General features: G+C 46.7%; 1 protein-coding gene across 2 annotated transcripts in view; it reads right to left on the bottom strand.

The window, feature by feature from the left end:
• Positions 1-6,683, bottom strand: part of SLC9B2 (solute carrier family 9 member B2) — a 62,418-nt gene extending 55,735 nt beyond the window's left edge. For both annotated transcript variants that reach the window (XM_075608977.1, XM_075608986.1), the window contains exon 1: positions 6,374-6,683. The gene's annotated coding sequence lies outside the window, so the exon portion shown is untranslated. The remainder of the gene's footprint in view (positions 1-6,373) is intronic.
• Positions 6,684-14,046: the final 7,363 nt, after the last annotated feature.

The following is a 14,046-nucleotide window of genomic DNA, read 5'->3' as shown; positions in this document are numbered from 1 at the left end:
CTTTCTTGCTCTTCTCTCTCTCCCGTCTTCCTCCACCTTCTGATCCGACCCTACGTCATTTGCTACCTAGCTCCTCTCATCTTACGTCACTTCCCCCTATCCTCTATTTCCAGTCACCACTCCTCCTGTCCCTCTTTCATCTTTCTATATCTTTCTGGTTTCCTCCTTGCTCCCCCTCTCCTTTCCCTTACTTGCTGGCTTCCCCTCATACTCCTCTTCCTTCTTTGCTCTCTCCCCTTTCTTTTCTCTTTTCTTCCTCCCTGTTCCCTTTTGTTAATTCAAGCCTACTTCCCTACTCTTGCTTATGAACTTATCTCCTAAGATGTCTCCTTTTCGTCTTGTTTCCTTACCTTCTCTTGCTTTCCCCCTCTGTCTTAGCTCCCTCTCTACTACTTACCCTGCCCTTGCTCGCTCTCTGGGGTCGCCGCTGTGGCGCTATCCTACCGCTTTTCCTTTTCCCCCGTCGTCTAACAGCGTAATTCCGCTTCAAATTTCAAACTGCCCGCGGCGGGCCGGTGAGGTGGCCACTTCAGGCCTGCGCGGGTCAATCGGCATCTTCTGGCCAGCTTTGGGGTCTTTCCGCAGTCCTCGGTCTTTGGTGGTAGCGTCATCCGGTTGCGCGAATGAGGGCCCGTCTCACGCCACCTCCAAGATGGCGTCACTCCTTCCGGCCCACCTCTGTGACGCGTATCCGGGGGGCGGCCATTTTGGAAGTCATCTTCGATCAGTGCGGAGGTGCGCGCCTCTGCTCCTGTTTCCCGCTCACCACTCTCTTCCGGCTCCTGCGTTTCAGAATGGATTTCCGCCTTCTGGGTCTGCTTCGCCATCTTGTGTCTGGGGCCGCCATTATCTGCCAGGTAGGCCGCACTTTTTTTTTTTTCCCACAGGTGTTCTAGTTCGTTGCAGGCTGTCTGGACACCGGACATCCGTTGTTGGGGTGTCGGGGATCCCCGTTCATTCCCTCAGGGGTGCGTTACTTTTTTTTCCCTCCTTTTTTTGGGGTGGTGTAATCAATGTAATCCATGTAAGCAATGTAGCCCGTAACTCCAACATATTAGGTGATGGAACTTCACCAACTTTAAACATTGAACTGATTCTTTTTATTACTCCTCTGGGACATTTATGTTGGTGCTGCACCCCTCTGCTCTCTTGGGGATCTTGCTTGTTGGTCCCATATCGGCTCTGGAAGGGCATTGTTGGGGGCATCCGCTGCCGGGGCCTCTCCTAGGCCTAGCTTGTGGAGGAAGGCTGGCCCTTCATCCGGTCCTCGCAGGGTGCTTGTCTTGCCGCCTTTTATTACTTGGAGGCCAAAGGGGAAGATCCACCTGTATCTCACCCCCTTATCCCTCAGGGTCCTTGTGAGCGGCAACAGGGCTCTACGGCGGGCAAGTGTCTCTGGGGATAGATCCTGGTAGACAGACATACGCACGCCATCATATTCCACGATCGGCAGGGGTCTTGTTTTGTGCAGCACCGCTTCTTTTGAGCGGTAATAATGCATTCTGAGCACAATGTCCCTTGGCCGCTCGTGCATTAGAGGCTTGGATCTCAGGGCTCTGTGGCACCTGTCGAGGGCTAAGCATTCTTTAGGGGTGTCAGGCAGCAGAGACTCCAACCATTTCAAGATGAAATCCTCACAGTCCAGGATTGTTTCAGGGACCCCCCTCACCCGAAGGTTATTCCGTCTGTCCCTGTTTTCTGCATCCTCCTGGCGGTCCCGCAGCTCGTTTATTTGCTCCTGGAGATTGATGTATTTGCGGTCCTGTCTCTTTATGGATCTAATTGACTGATCCATTTTCGTTTCTAGGACATTCGTCCTCTCCACCAGCCCGGTAACCTCTCTCTTAATGTCCTTAAGCTCAGCTTGTAGCAGTGCTTTAAGGTTATCATATAATTTATCCAGGTCGCATTGTCTCACCGGCCTTGATGCAGGATTATCCTCTCCTTCTCCGTCTGGCTCTGTTTCCGAGCCGGCGTTTGAATGTGGCGCCATTTCTCCTCCTGCACCACCGGGTCCCGCGCGGCCAAAGTATTCTGGTAGCACCTTTTTTTTGCTTATTTTGGGGGTTTTCCGAGACATTGCGTGGTACAGTGGGGCTTTATGTGTCCGCTGGAGTGTTGTACGGGCGATTTTAATGGGTTTCAGTAGGTTTCAGCTATCAATATCTTCTAGCGAGGCACAGAGCACTTATCCTAAGCAGCCATGCTCGATGCCGTCGCGCATGCGCCCTATTAATGCCATTTTTAATGAGTTGTAATATTCTGAGCATCCTTTCATTTTTATAACAGGCTTTAGCACACCTTGCCAGCAGTGCAAAATCTTTGTAACACTTTTCTGTTTGGGATCATTTGTAGCCAATATTCCCAGCAGTTTGAGCAGCAAACTGTAACAATAGATAATGTTACCTTAATATTAGTATATATTGTAGCTGCTGAGTTACGTTGACTGAAGGATTGATTGAAATTGAAAGGCGGCCATTACGTGAACCCCCAGGAAGCAAGATCTGTGCTGATCGATCACAGAAGAACTAATTGATCGCTAGCTTAGGTAATTCGTTTCCAATAAAAGATCATCAAAGGCTCATATATTAAAACAGAGTGCTGCAAAGTCATCCATTGTAGCTTCCTACAAGTCCACGTGACACGCTCGTACTTCTATCAGAAAGTATCTCAGGAACCAGGAGTAGAGCTGAAAATAACGAGGTTCAGCTCCAGGGACCTATTGGTGCCATTCTAGTTAAAAAATACAAAAGGAGGATTGGGGAAGGGGAACAGCTATTTTAAGTCTGACAGTAGCACTGGTTTCTGGCTTATTTTAATTTTGAGTCTTTTCTATTCTGGTTGATTTTAATGATCAACCAGATGTTTGTATCAATTAAACCAGCCAATCATATCAAAGGCTTAAAAATAGGCTAATTCATGTTTGCAAGTCAGACAGTCTTCATTCATGAAAACTAAAGCCACAAGCAGGAGCAATAGAGCTTAGAGGACATGGTAAAAAAACAAGGACGTTGGACTTGCCGAATCTGGTGTTACTTTGGCGTGGTGGGCAAGTTTATGATACTTTGGCCAAATTATGCAACTAAAACCACAATTTAAATGAAATATTAGAAAGAGTTAAAGATGTGCAGACTTTAATGCAGCAATAAGAAAGGAATGAAGACTTTGGAACGGGGATTCATCTTGTGTGTCTTGCTGTTAGTTTTTGAAGTGAAACTTCTTTAGTGGCACCTAGAAAATTTTGATGGAACAAAACTCCTTCATGGAGATGAAAATGTGAAACGGAAATGACGTCAGGCGCATGTACGAGCGACTCCTCTGGATAATGTCACAGTCACTCGCGCATGGACATTTTGATGGGACAAATCTGCATCGTGGAGACGCAAAGGGGGAACGGATGTGAGGTGCGTGCATGAGCACGCGCGGCACTGTTGGAAGGCACAAGTAATGTCAGTACTGGCAGATGAGGCCAACCTTTACCTCCATGCCCACATTCATCCGCGGCCTGATAACTGCCTGGCGCCGTTCGCATGTGCCGCGCATACGCAGTAGCGATGGCGCCGCTGACGGATGCCACGCTTGTGCAGAAGCGGCTGGCATTGCTTGTGCATACTGCACAGCAGTGAACGCCGCCTCCACTTCAACAATTCACGCATGTGCAGAAGTAGCTATACTGTCTGGCGCCGTTCATATATGCCGCGCGTGCACAGTAGCGATGGCGCCGCTGACGGATGCCACACATGCGCAGAAGTGCTGGCATCGCTCAAGCAGAAGCAGAGGTCTCCGGCGCACATGCGCAGAGGCCTCTGGAGCTCGACAGCACGTCGCGCATGGGCAGCAGCACCAGAGGAGAAGATACACGGAGCGCAGACCACCCACACCCCCTGTGTTACACACAGTGTCACACACAGTCAAGCACACACACTATTACACACACTGTTACACACACATAGGAGGAATTCACAGTTAGTGCAAATAGCCAACACAGGGGATGTGTGCCGAGCACGCGCGTTGTAAGTCAAATTTATTTGCGTTTTTGTCAATTAAATTGTATTTTGATTTTTAATTAAAAACATCACCAACACAAATACAATTTCTGTGACAAGAGTAAAAAAAAAAGTTTCACTTAACATGCGCGGGCTCGGCCCACACACAATTTTTTTTGGTCACTCTAGTAAAAAAACTATTAAACATTGCACGTACTACATGTACTGGGTGAGAATACTGTACTGTGTAACACATGGAACTACATGAATAGTGGCATCACTCACAGTTACCTGAAATAAATATTTTGACAAACGTAGGACTCGGCTTGGATAGGTTAATTTTGCATGTAACACTTTATGTGCCTTCACGGATTACGAGCTCAATGAAGTAACAAGTCATATGTATTTATTTTCCAGGATTGATTAAGCCCTGCAAAAAATATTCAATCTCATGTAGTTTGATGTAGGGTTCCAGAGAAGAAACGAGAGAAGCAGGGTGAGAAAGGTGTGTGAAGTGCAGCTCTCCGCAGGTCTGTTCCAACCTCACACTTGCTAGCTCCTAATTTCAGTACATTAAAACATTGTATGAGTTTTAATGGGATGAAGATGAGGGCGAATTGAGAAGTGTGTTAATATTTGGGAAGTGGGAGCTAGCAAATGTAAGGTTGGAACAGCTGTATATCCCTCTCACGTCACCTCTCACCCCGCTTCTGCTGCTCTAGTTTTTCTCTGGGTCCCTAGAGCAAACTTCATGAGATTAAATATTTTGCCAGATACCCTAATTTACTTCAATTGGATAATCCTCTTTACAACAAGAAATGGCATTAAATAGTGATTTGATAGGTTGAAAGCTATGTATTAATTATGGAACGTTTATATCACTTCTATTGAACATCTGTAGAAATTCAGTCAGCCAGCGATTACCAACCTTATATTGTTCTGTACCAGCATAACAAAAAAAAAATTGACATGCCAAAGTATCTAAATACAGTATGTATATAGGAATATCAACTTTGTCCTCTTCATTTTAACTGATTATTTAAAGCTACAACACATTTGAATTAATATTCAGGTTGTTTTCATTCATTTGTCCTCCTCTGTTAGACGTCACAGGGGTGCGGGTGGAATAGGATCTTGTGTGTACTACAGGTTAGAAACCCTTCAGAACTCTTTTAATAATGCACTCTCATATACTGATGCTGCGGCCGTTATTCGAACACATCATGGCGCCGATTTTGAGTTCTTTGCTGTTCCCCACGCAGCATGAACGCGGCCAATCACCCCAGGCACCCGCGCTTATCGCGGATGTTTTGTTTGAATTTCATGAATTCTGTTTCTTCGTTTGCAATAAAGTGGATGAATTGTAATGTGTACAGTACTGTGCTACTGTGCTACTGTGTCAATTTCATGTTTTTAAAAGCCAGAACACTCAAATTCGTTTTTCTGCACTCGCTGCGCTTGCATCTTAGTGCGGGAAGGCTGGAATTCATCCCGCGGTTTCAAATCGGGATTCCGACGTACATGACGCGTGAAGTGTTCGAATAGCGGCCGCTGCATCAGTACTCTGTCTGTAAGGCTCATGACAAACACCTTAGATTGTAAGCTTTTCAGGGCAGGATCTCCTTTTACCTTATGTTATCATTTACCTGCTGCACTAGTCCCTATTGTTTGTAATGTATTTACCTTGTATTGTAATTGTGTTAAAGCGCTGCATACGTACATTACATTGTTGGTACGATATAAATACAATTGTACATACAATAGTCAATAACCAAAGACCCCATGATACAAAGTATAGCCTGAAGCATAATCAGATTTATCAGTAGAATTGTATTTCTCATCAATCTAGTGCTGTTTTTTAAGATTGATAAATAACTGAATGATTACTGAATCGAATTTACATCATTCTTAAAAAAATAAAATAAGAATGATTTTAAAAATAGCTTCTTTGTTGCTAATAGAAAAGGTAATTCAATACACCTTGTCCAAAGATCGTTGCACCCTAGTTCAAAAGGTTTGCTCTCCTGTATTGATGCACAACTATTTTTAATGGAACTTCGATCACAATTTTTTTTTAAAAAATTGTTAGCCCACTGCTGGTCTCACATATCCAAATATGAACCATTGGTGCACATAACATGCACAGGGAAGTCCAGTCCTTAGCCAGCTGCTGCCCTGGTTACTACAGACACATGCTACGTTTCTAACAAGGCGCAGTGATTGTCACACATGCATTTTATTGGACAGTTTACAGCACAGAAGGTTTTGACTCTCACATACTGTAGTTAATGGTCCTTCCCCGGTGACTATGAGGGGGGGGGGGGGGGGGGTGTATACACAACAGCACAGACAGATCCCCGGCTCCCTCTCAGATGATCTGCACTTACCAAACGTTACGTGCCCACGTCTCCCCCTCCGGATGTTCACTGGCTCAAGGCAACCAGTGAGGCGCTGTGAAGACTTCCAATCCCCCCGAGCCCTCCTCACTGCTCCTCTGTGAGCAGAGCCAGAGCCGTGTAATAATGTGTGTCACTCACGCAGGAGGAGGAGGAGGGGGGTGACTCATGGTGACTGTCAATATTAAGCCAGGGAAGCGGAGATTCAATGAATTGGTTCAGGGGGCGAGGAGTGGGAGGGACACGAAACCCATGCTGCCTCTCCTAGCTGCTTCCACTGAAACATAACGGTGCAGCTTTGTGCATGGGAGGAGGAGGAGGAGACACAGGGAAGGCAGGGTGGGAGTTGCTTGTAGAGACGTGTGCACTTGTGTCAGTCAGTGCTATTAGTAGTCATAGATTACAGGAACAGTTACTCCTCCTCGTTTCTCTCCCCCCAGCTTTACATGTATAGGAACCATGTTAATTTCAGCTCCAGGGACCACCTGGTTGATGAGAATGGGGACGGTGCCGCTGGTGGCATACCCTCCTCCAGGGGAAACAAAATGGCGTCTAAATCTTAAGCATTACGCTGGCATTTCAACAACCAAGAAGTAACCGGCTGCGCCTTCTCCGGTAAGTATATCAGGAACTAGAGGGTCACCGGAGACATATAGTAACTTCAAGGCAGAATGAATATGCACAGACTCTATACTCCACCACGAAGAAGGAAGATACTGCTCACCTGTGGGACATCATTTCTCACTACCAGATTATTCCATAAATGAATTAAAAATCAAAATCCTCAATGGAATGTTTAAACGCACCCAAGAACGGAAAACATTTGAACTCAGAATGATACTAATAAACACCTAATACTGAAGAACATATATATGTGTAGCCATGTCTCCCCGAGACTCCAGCACCCCCCTCCCCTAGTGCGCGATCGTGGGTACCGCCGAGTCACAAGGCGGCCCCGCAAGACAATCGTGCGGGTGAGGGAGGTCAGGTCCCGGCTCGGGGGTTGCCGGGGACGCGTGCGGCCGGTTGCCAAGGCCGCACGCACGTCACAGGGCTCCCGGAGCCGGGCGGCGAGGGCGCCGCCATTGAGCATTAGCTCGCGCATGCGCAGGGATGGCCCAGCATCAGGAGAGCCCCAGATAGGTCGCGCATGCGCAGATAGGGGTAGGGAGCTAAGGCAGCTCTTAGGAGGTCGCGCGAGAGTAGGGAAGCATAGGGAGAGGTTGAGGCGGCCATTTGGCGTTCGCCCATGCGCGGCAGAAGCGCGCATGCGGCCCCAATGGTATAGCAGCCTCCTGGGAACTACAACTCCCAGGAGGCATAGGGAGACAGGCACCAGGTGCCTCATAGCGGCCAATAGGGCTGGAGGATTCTCAGCCCGGGAGAATAGATACATTTCCCGGGCTTTGCATGAGTCAGTTAGTTGGAGCAGCGGAGCTGAAGGGGAAGGAAGGATGCAGGGAGTGAGTGCAGCTCCTGCATCCAGATAGGTACCCACACCCTCCAGGTAGGCCCCAACTCCCCACCAGGTTAGTGGGTAACTGAAAAGGGACGGCCCTAGATAGGGAGGTCACCCTTAGTGTGTGTAAGGTGCAGGTTTGGCAGTGCCACAGCGGGTAGTGCTGTGCGCACTGGCAAATAGGCACAGTGTGAGCAGTGGGTATTTACTGCGGGTTCCAGGGTGCTGTGTACGGTTGGTGTTGTGTGTTGACGTTGCATGTGCTGGGCGCAGTGTGTGCAGCGTGTGTGAATGTCTGCAGGCGGACGGTGAGAGCTGTGTGTCGGCTGCAGGCGTGTTAGTGTTAGGAGTTAGGAGTAGTTAGTGAGTTACAGATAGGACTTGGGTAGCTAGGGGAGAGGGGCAGGTTATTACTCTGCAGGCCCTAGGAGTTTCCCCAAGCCACCCAAGGTTGCGGTTCATCAGGGACAGGCCCTAGGTTAGGGTTCCTGTCACTTTAGGGATAGATAGGGATAGCGGCTGTTGCTGTTCCCGGAAAGCGGTTGGACCCACGTTGGGGTCCACAGAGACTGTGTTCCCGAGGGGACCGCCCTAGCGGTCCACAAGTGCAGGAGTTCGGTTGGAGGAGTCCTCGCCAATTGACCCTTTGAGAAGAGTGTTGCAGGCCCGAGCATCGGAGTGCTCGGAAGGTACCTCTATTATATGTGCACCAACAGGCCTATTAATTTAGTGACTGCGCAGTCACCCACGATCTCCGTAGGAGTACGGGACATTGGGTGGGGGTTACAGGACACTGGGTGGGAACACCAGACATTGGGCAGAAGGTGCTCCAGTATTGCATAAGGTTATGATGTTGTGTAATGTCTTATATGTTCATAAGTAAAGTCCTTTAGTTATTATATAATCACTGTGTGTGAGGTTTCTGATTGGGTTCCTATGTAGGGTCATTCTACATTTCCATAGAATCCTACATAGGTGGAGGCGCTGAACCAAGAAACGTTCCAGAGGATTCACCCCAGGCTCTCATTAGCGGAGGCTCAGACCTCCTGTGAGCCTGCAGGTATACGCACCACACCGGTAACACCACATGTTCTACTCACCCACACTATATATGAGATTGGGTGGGGTGGAATACCCGTTACATATATATATTTCGTGATCTGAGTGCTTTTCATTGGGATTTCTGTCTTTTTTGTGTGTTTATATATATATATATATATATATATATATATATATATATAACACACAAAAAAGACAGAAATCCCAATGAAAAGCACTCAGATCACGAAAAATATAATTTAAATGCAAAAGGGTTTATTAATCATGGACAGAAAAAACACTGCAACAAACTAAAAATGACATACATCTAAAAAAACAATACCAGACGGGGAAAACACAGTCATCTCAAATCCCACAAAATTGCTAATTGTACCAAAAAAAAACACCAAACAGGATGCCCAGATTGCAGAAAAAAGGGGGCAGAGGAGGATGATCTATACACACACAGAGATAATCAGAGGATCCCACTGGGTATGATGACCGGCCGGTCCTAAAATAGATCCTAAAGGGGGCCACAGGTATGACAATTCATGTAATATACATATAGAGAAACCTGATATGCAGGCATGCATGAGAATCAGAAATGTCACATATAAATACACAGTTGTACAAAGCAAATATGATATTGATCAACAAATTTGATCCTATTGGCCCAAGCAGCACACGTGTGGTACTAGGTGGCGAGTAGTTTTTTTTGTTCGGCGAGTAGATTTTTTGGTGATTTGTCGACCACTGTATATATATATATATATATACTGTCGCGGCCGAGTTTATTCTAACATTTACCCGGTCTCGGCCGCGACAGATACCGGGCGCGCGCCGAGGTGTCCCGTGCGCGCGCCGGAGCCTCGGAGGATCGGTCCTCCGATCGGGGCTTCCCCCTCCCCTCTCCGGGTCCCCCGGAGCCCCCCACCGCCATCCACCACATCGCGGTACACCAGGGCTCCCTTCGGGGAGCCCTGGGCACGCACGCCGTGCACGCACGCTCCCGATGAAGCGTGACCGCGCATCGGTGACGCGCGGCACGCCGAGGGGATTCAACATGAAAGCCGGGAAATCTCGCGGCTTGCAGCTCTAGCCGTATTCTAATAAAGTGTGCCGCCTCTGTATATATATATATATATATATATATATATATATATATACACATATATATATATATATATATATATATATATATATATATATATATATATATATATATATATATATATATATACCTGCACAGAAGAAAAAAAAGAATCCCCTGATAGCACTCTAGCATACAAAGGTAACAAAATTTATTAATCACAAATACAAATAAACATGCATGGGTTAAAAAGGAGCGGTGGTGTCCTCCCTGCTGTAGAATAGTACTGAAACTCCTTAAAGACAACCATAACAAGCTGAAATAAGCTGTTACTGAGTTAGAATACAGTCTAAGAGGAGAGCATACTACTGAAACATAATGTGGACACAAAGAAGTGGTACTGAGTGCTTAGTACATGAAAATAACTGCACCAAGGGGTAATAAGAGTGTAGAAGCAATCTGTGTTTGCCTCTTACAACTCTGACCGGCCGGTCAGTAATTACTGAAATAACAAACCCTGTATTGAAGCCGTGTGTGCATAACAGCAAAAATATGCAATAGAGATGAATGTAATTTGGCACACACAGATGTTAACTAGTTGACAGGTAATAGCAACAAAGTCAAAGCAAGATGTAGTAAACAAGCCTTGACGTGCACGTTTCGCCAATTTCTTTATTTCACTTTCTCCCTGCACTCAGCAGTTATTATTTGCCTCATACTGCAGTCCCCTTTAACGAATCAGGGTCCATGGAGAAAGCTGATTACCATTGTTTATTCTCCAGCTGACTCACTCTCCTGACTACTCCACACGTCACAAATTGAACAGACTACTTAAATGCTTGCTGTTGCACTACACGTTAAGCCCCCGGACGAAGCAGGTGGCGAAACGTGCACGTCGGGGCTTGTTTGTTTCCCCTGGATCCGGTGGTGCCCCCAGATGTCATCATTTCCTCCTGCCGCATCGCGTGGTTCCGCCCGATGCTCCCATCATACAAGGAGCATGCGCACTGTGGCGGTTGCGGCTGCGACCTAACATCACTGAACTTCTGATGACTCTTCTCAGTTGAGGACACTTATTTTTGCTGGACTCATGCTAAGTATTTTCTGCATCTTGCTATGACTCTGTTGCTATTACCTGTCAACTAGTTAACATCTGTGTGTGCCAAGTTTATATGTTATTACCATCCCCAGCACCGCCAGTGGTGTTATCACTTACACCTTATTGAACTGGTTTTAGCACAGTATATTGATATAGGTCTGTTGCAGGCTTCTCTGTGTATCATATATATATATATATTATATATATATATATATATATATATATATATATATATATAATATATATATAGAATATTTTTGATTTACTTACCTGCGTGCTGTCCCTTGATGTCGTGTTGCAACCGGTATCGTATGGTCTATATATATACATATATATATATTTACATACATACATACATACAAGAGACGTGTGGTGGGGGATTGCTATGTTAAGGCATCTACTGCACATGCTGTGAAGTTGTCTTGTCAGAGTAGCTTGAAGCTACGTACAATTACAATCTGTGAGTGACTCCACATCAGAAAGAGTTCACATGTTTTGCAAGAATGAGCAGGCATCATGTTCCTGCAGCGCGCAGCATTCATATTATTTGAATTCCCGAGACAATAGACAGCAATTGGGCCTCAACTTGTGTACACTATATGTATATCTTTATATAGTACCATTCAGGTACATAGCACTTCACAGCAGTAATAGATGTGACATAATAATATAATACATAGTGGGAATAAGCACTTCAGACATGACAGTAACAATAGGAAAGAGGGTCCCTGCCCCGAAGAGCTTACAATCTAAGTGGTAATTAGGGAGAACTTACAGAGACAGTAGGAGGGTGTTCTGGTAAGTGCCTCTGCAGGGGGCTAAGGTCGGTGCATCCGTGATTATATAGAATCATACAGCGGAGCTACACATATGCGCCGTTAAAGAGATGTGTTTTTTAAAGATGGAGAGAGAGGGTGCCAGTCGAATATTGAGGGGAAGGGCATTCCAGAGGCGTGGGGCAGTGCGTAGGCTTGCCAGGTTGCTTCTCCACAAATACTGGACACAATGGCGTAAGGTGCGACACGCTCGAGAGAGAGACACATGCTCCATGCTGTTTCCTCCTCTCCTTGGCCCCGCCCCTACTCTCCTGACACCTCCTCCTGATTGCCTGCATTACTCAGGATGGAGGAAGCTGTCCAGCCCCCTCGCAACAGCCCTGCTCTGCCTGCACGGGGAAATCCCGCAGTTCCTCCAAGCCGGTCAGATCACTATGTCCAGAGAGGTGATACCAGTATACACATACATGTCCAGTATTTCCTCTAATTTTTTACTGCTCACACTGGACAGTCTCATTGCGATCATGTGTTTGGTCGCATGAGCGTGAAAGCACGCTCAGCTTCACCCTGGACGAGGCCTAAGGGGGCAGTAGGGCCAAGATTGGGATGAAGTATGAGGAGTTCCGTCTTGCACATAACATAAGTTTGAGTCAGCGGAGGGCCACCCAGGTTGATATAGCAGAAAGACATTTAGAGACTTTGGTCTGTACAGCAGGTGTGAGGTCAGGGGTTGGAAGGTAAATTTGTGTAGCATCAGCATAGAGGTGATATTTGAACCCTCATTACATGGTTCCTCCATTAATCCCCATAACTATATTTTCTAGTGATTCCCAACAGGGGGTTTGCAAAGTGTCTCCAAGGAGTTTGCCCCCTCCCCCCTTCAAATTTTTTTAATGCCGGATCCCAGGCACTATAGTGGGTTCCCGAGCCCGTGTGCCGACTACATGCTTAGAAAGGCCTCAAACTGCTCCTTAGAGTGAGTGGTATAGCTGTCAATTACAGCAGGTGTTTCCAATGTTTCACCGCACAATGCTTTGTGTCCACAGCTACAAGGCATTGTGGAGCGTGACTTTGATAGCACTCACAGAAATTGACAGCTATACCACCCATGCGAAAGAAAGAAAAATCAGCTGGACACTCTTCTGATGAGCTACGGGAGCAGAGGAGACCAGTGAGAGCTAGGCTGTAACAGCCACGAGAAAAAGCATCAGAGCGGCTGCTGGCTGGAAACTATTTAAGACGGCTATATGAGTGGAAGAACACACGTGACACGAGTAGAGTAAGGCCGCGCTTATATTGCCGGCGACGCGAGGCGCCCGAAAACAAATGCATTGTCGCCGCCATGTGCGCTTATAGTCAGCCAAATGGCGACGTGGCGACGTGATATTTGGTAGCTGTAATTATTTGATTTTTCAGGGTCTGTCGTCTCATGTGACAGCCCCTGAACCAATCAGGAGCCTGGTCGCTGCTGCAAAGCGAAATACAACTTTCGCTTGCGGCGATGGGTGACGTCGCTGTCGCCGGCACTATAGGCGCGGCCTTAGTCACAGAATATAGCCACAAACTGTGATTCTCTGTTGGAGGGGACAGGATTATGACAGTAGGGGGTAGCCGGCCTTCATAATAAAGGTGAAGCCCGGCTGGCTGCCCCTAAAAACTGTGTGTCAAGAGCTGAGAGTGTCAGCTCTTGGGTCTAATATTGTACATTACTGTGTTGCCCTGTAATTCTGTTCCCATTATATAGTCCCCTGTAGGGTTATAAGATAGGGATGCCAAGTGGGGTTAGGGTCCCATATAGGAAATAGCTGCAGGACTGGGACTTTGGGAGCGGGAGGTTAAAGATAGATATTGGGGGGCAACTAGAGTTAAAATCTGCATAAAATGTTGCTGACCGGAGATACCGGTAGTACTGATATTTTACCCGCAAAAAGTGTATGATTTGCAGGGACGCGTCTGTAGATAAAGATGTGGTGGGTTATGGAAGTACAATGTAATGTACAGTACTGTATAGCAAAAATCCAACCTGTTTGGGGTTTTACATGTTCTCCTTATCCGGTAAACATGGGATTTCGGGAGTGGGAGTTTTAGGTGGGATATTTGAGTCAAAATGTGTTTATCTTGTGTAACGGGTGGACCCCCTTGTCTGACCCCCCCAATCTCACATTGGCCCGTGTGGTCTAACCGGTCCCCATTACGTGATCG

Source organism: Ascaphus truei, chromosome 1 (assembly GCF_040206685.1).
Source record: "Ascaphus truei isolate aAscTru1 chromosome 1, aAscTru1.hap1, whole genome shotgun sequence".
Taxonomy (NCBI): Eukaryota; Metazoa; Chordata; class Amphibia; order Anura; family Ascaphidae; genus Ascaphus; species Ascaphus truei.
This window is presented reverse-complemented; position numbering and strand designations above follow the sequence as displayed.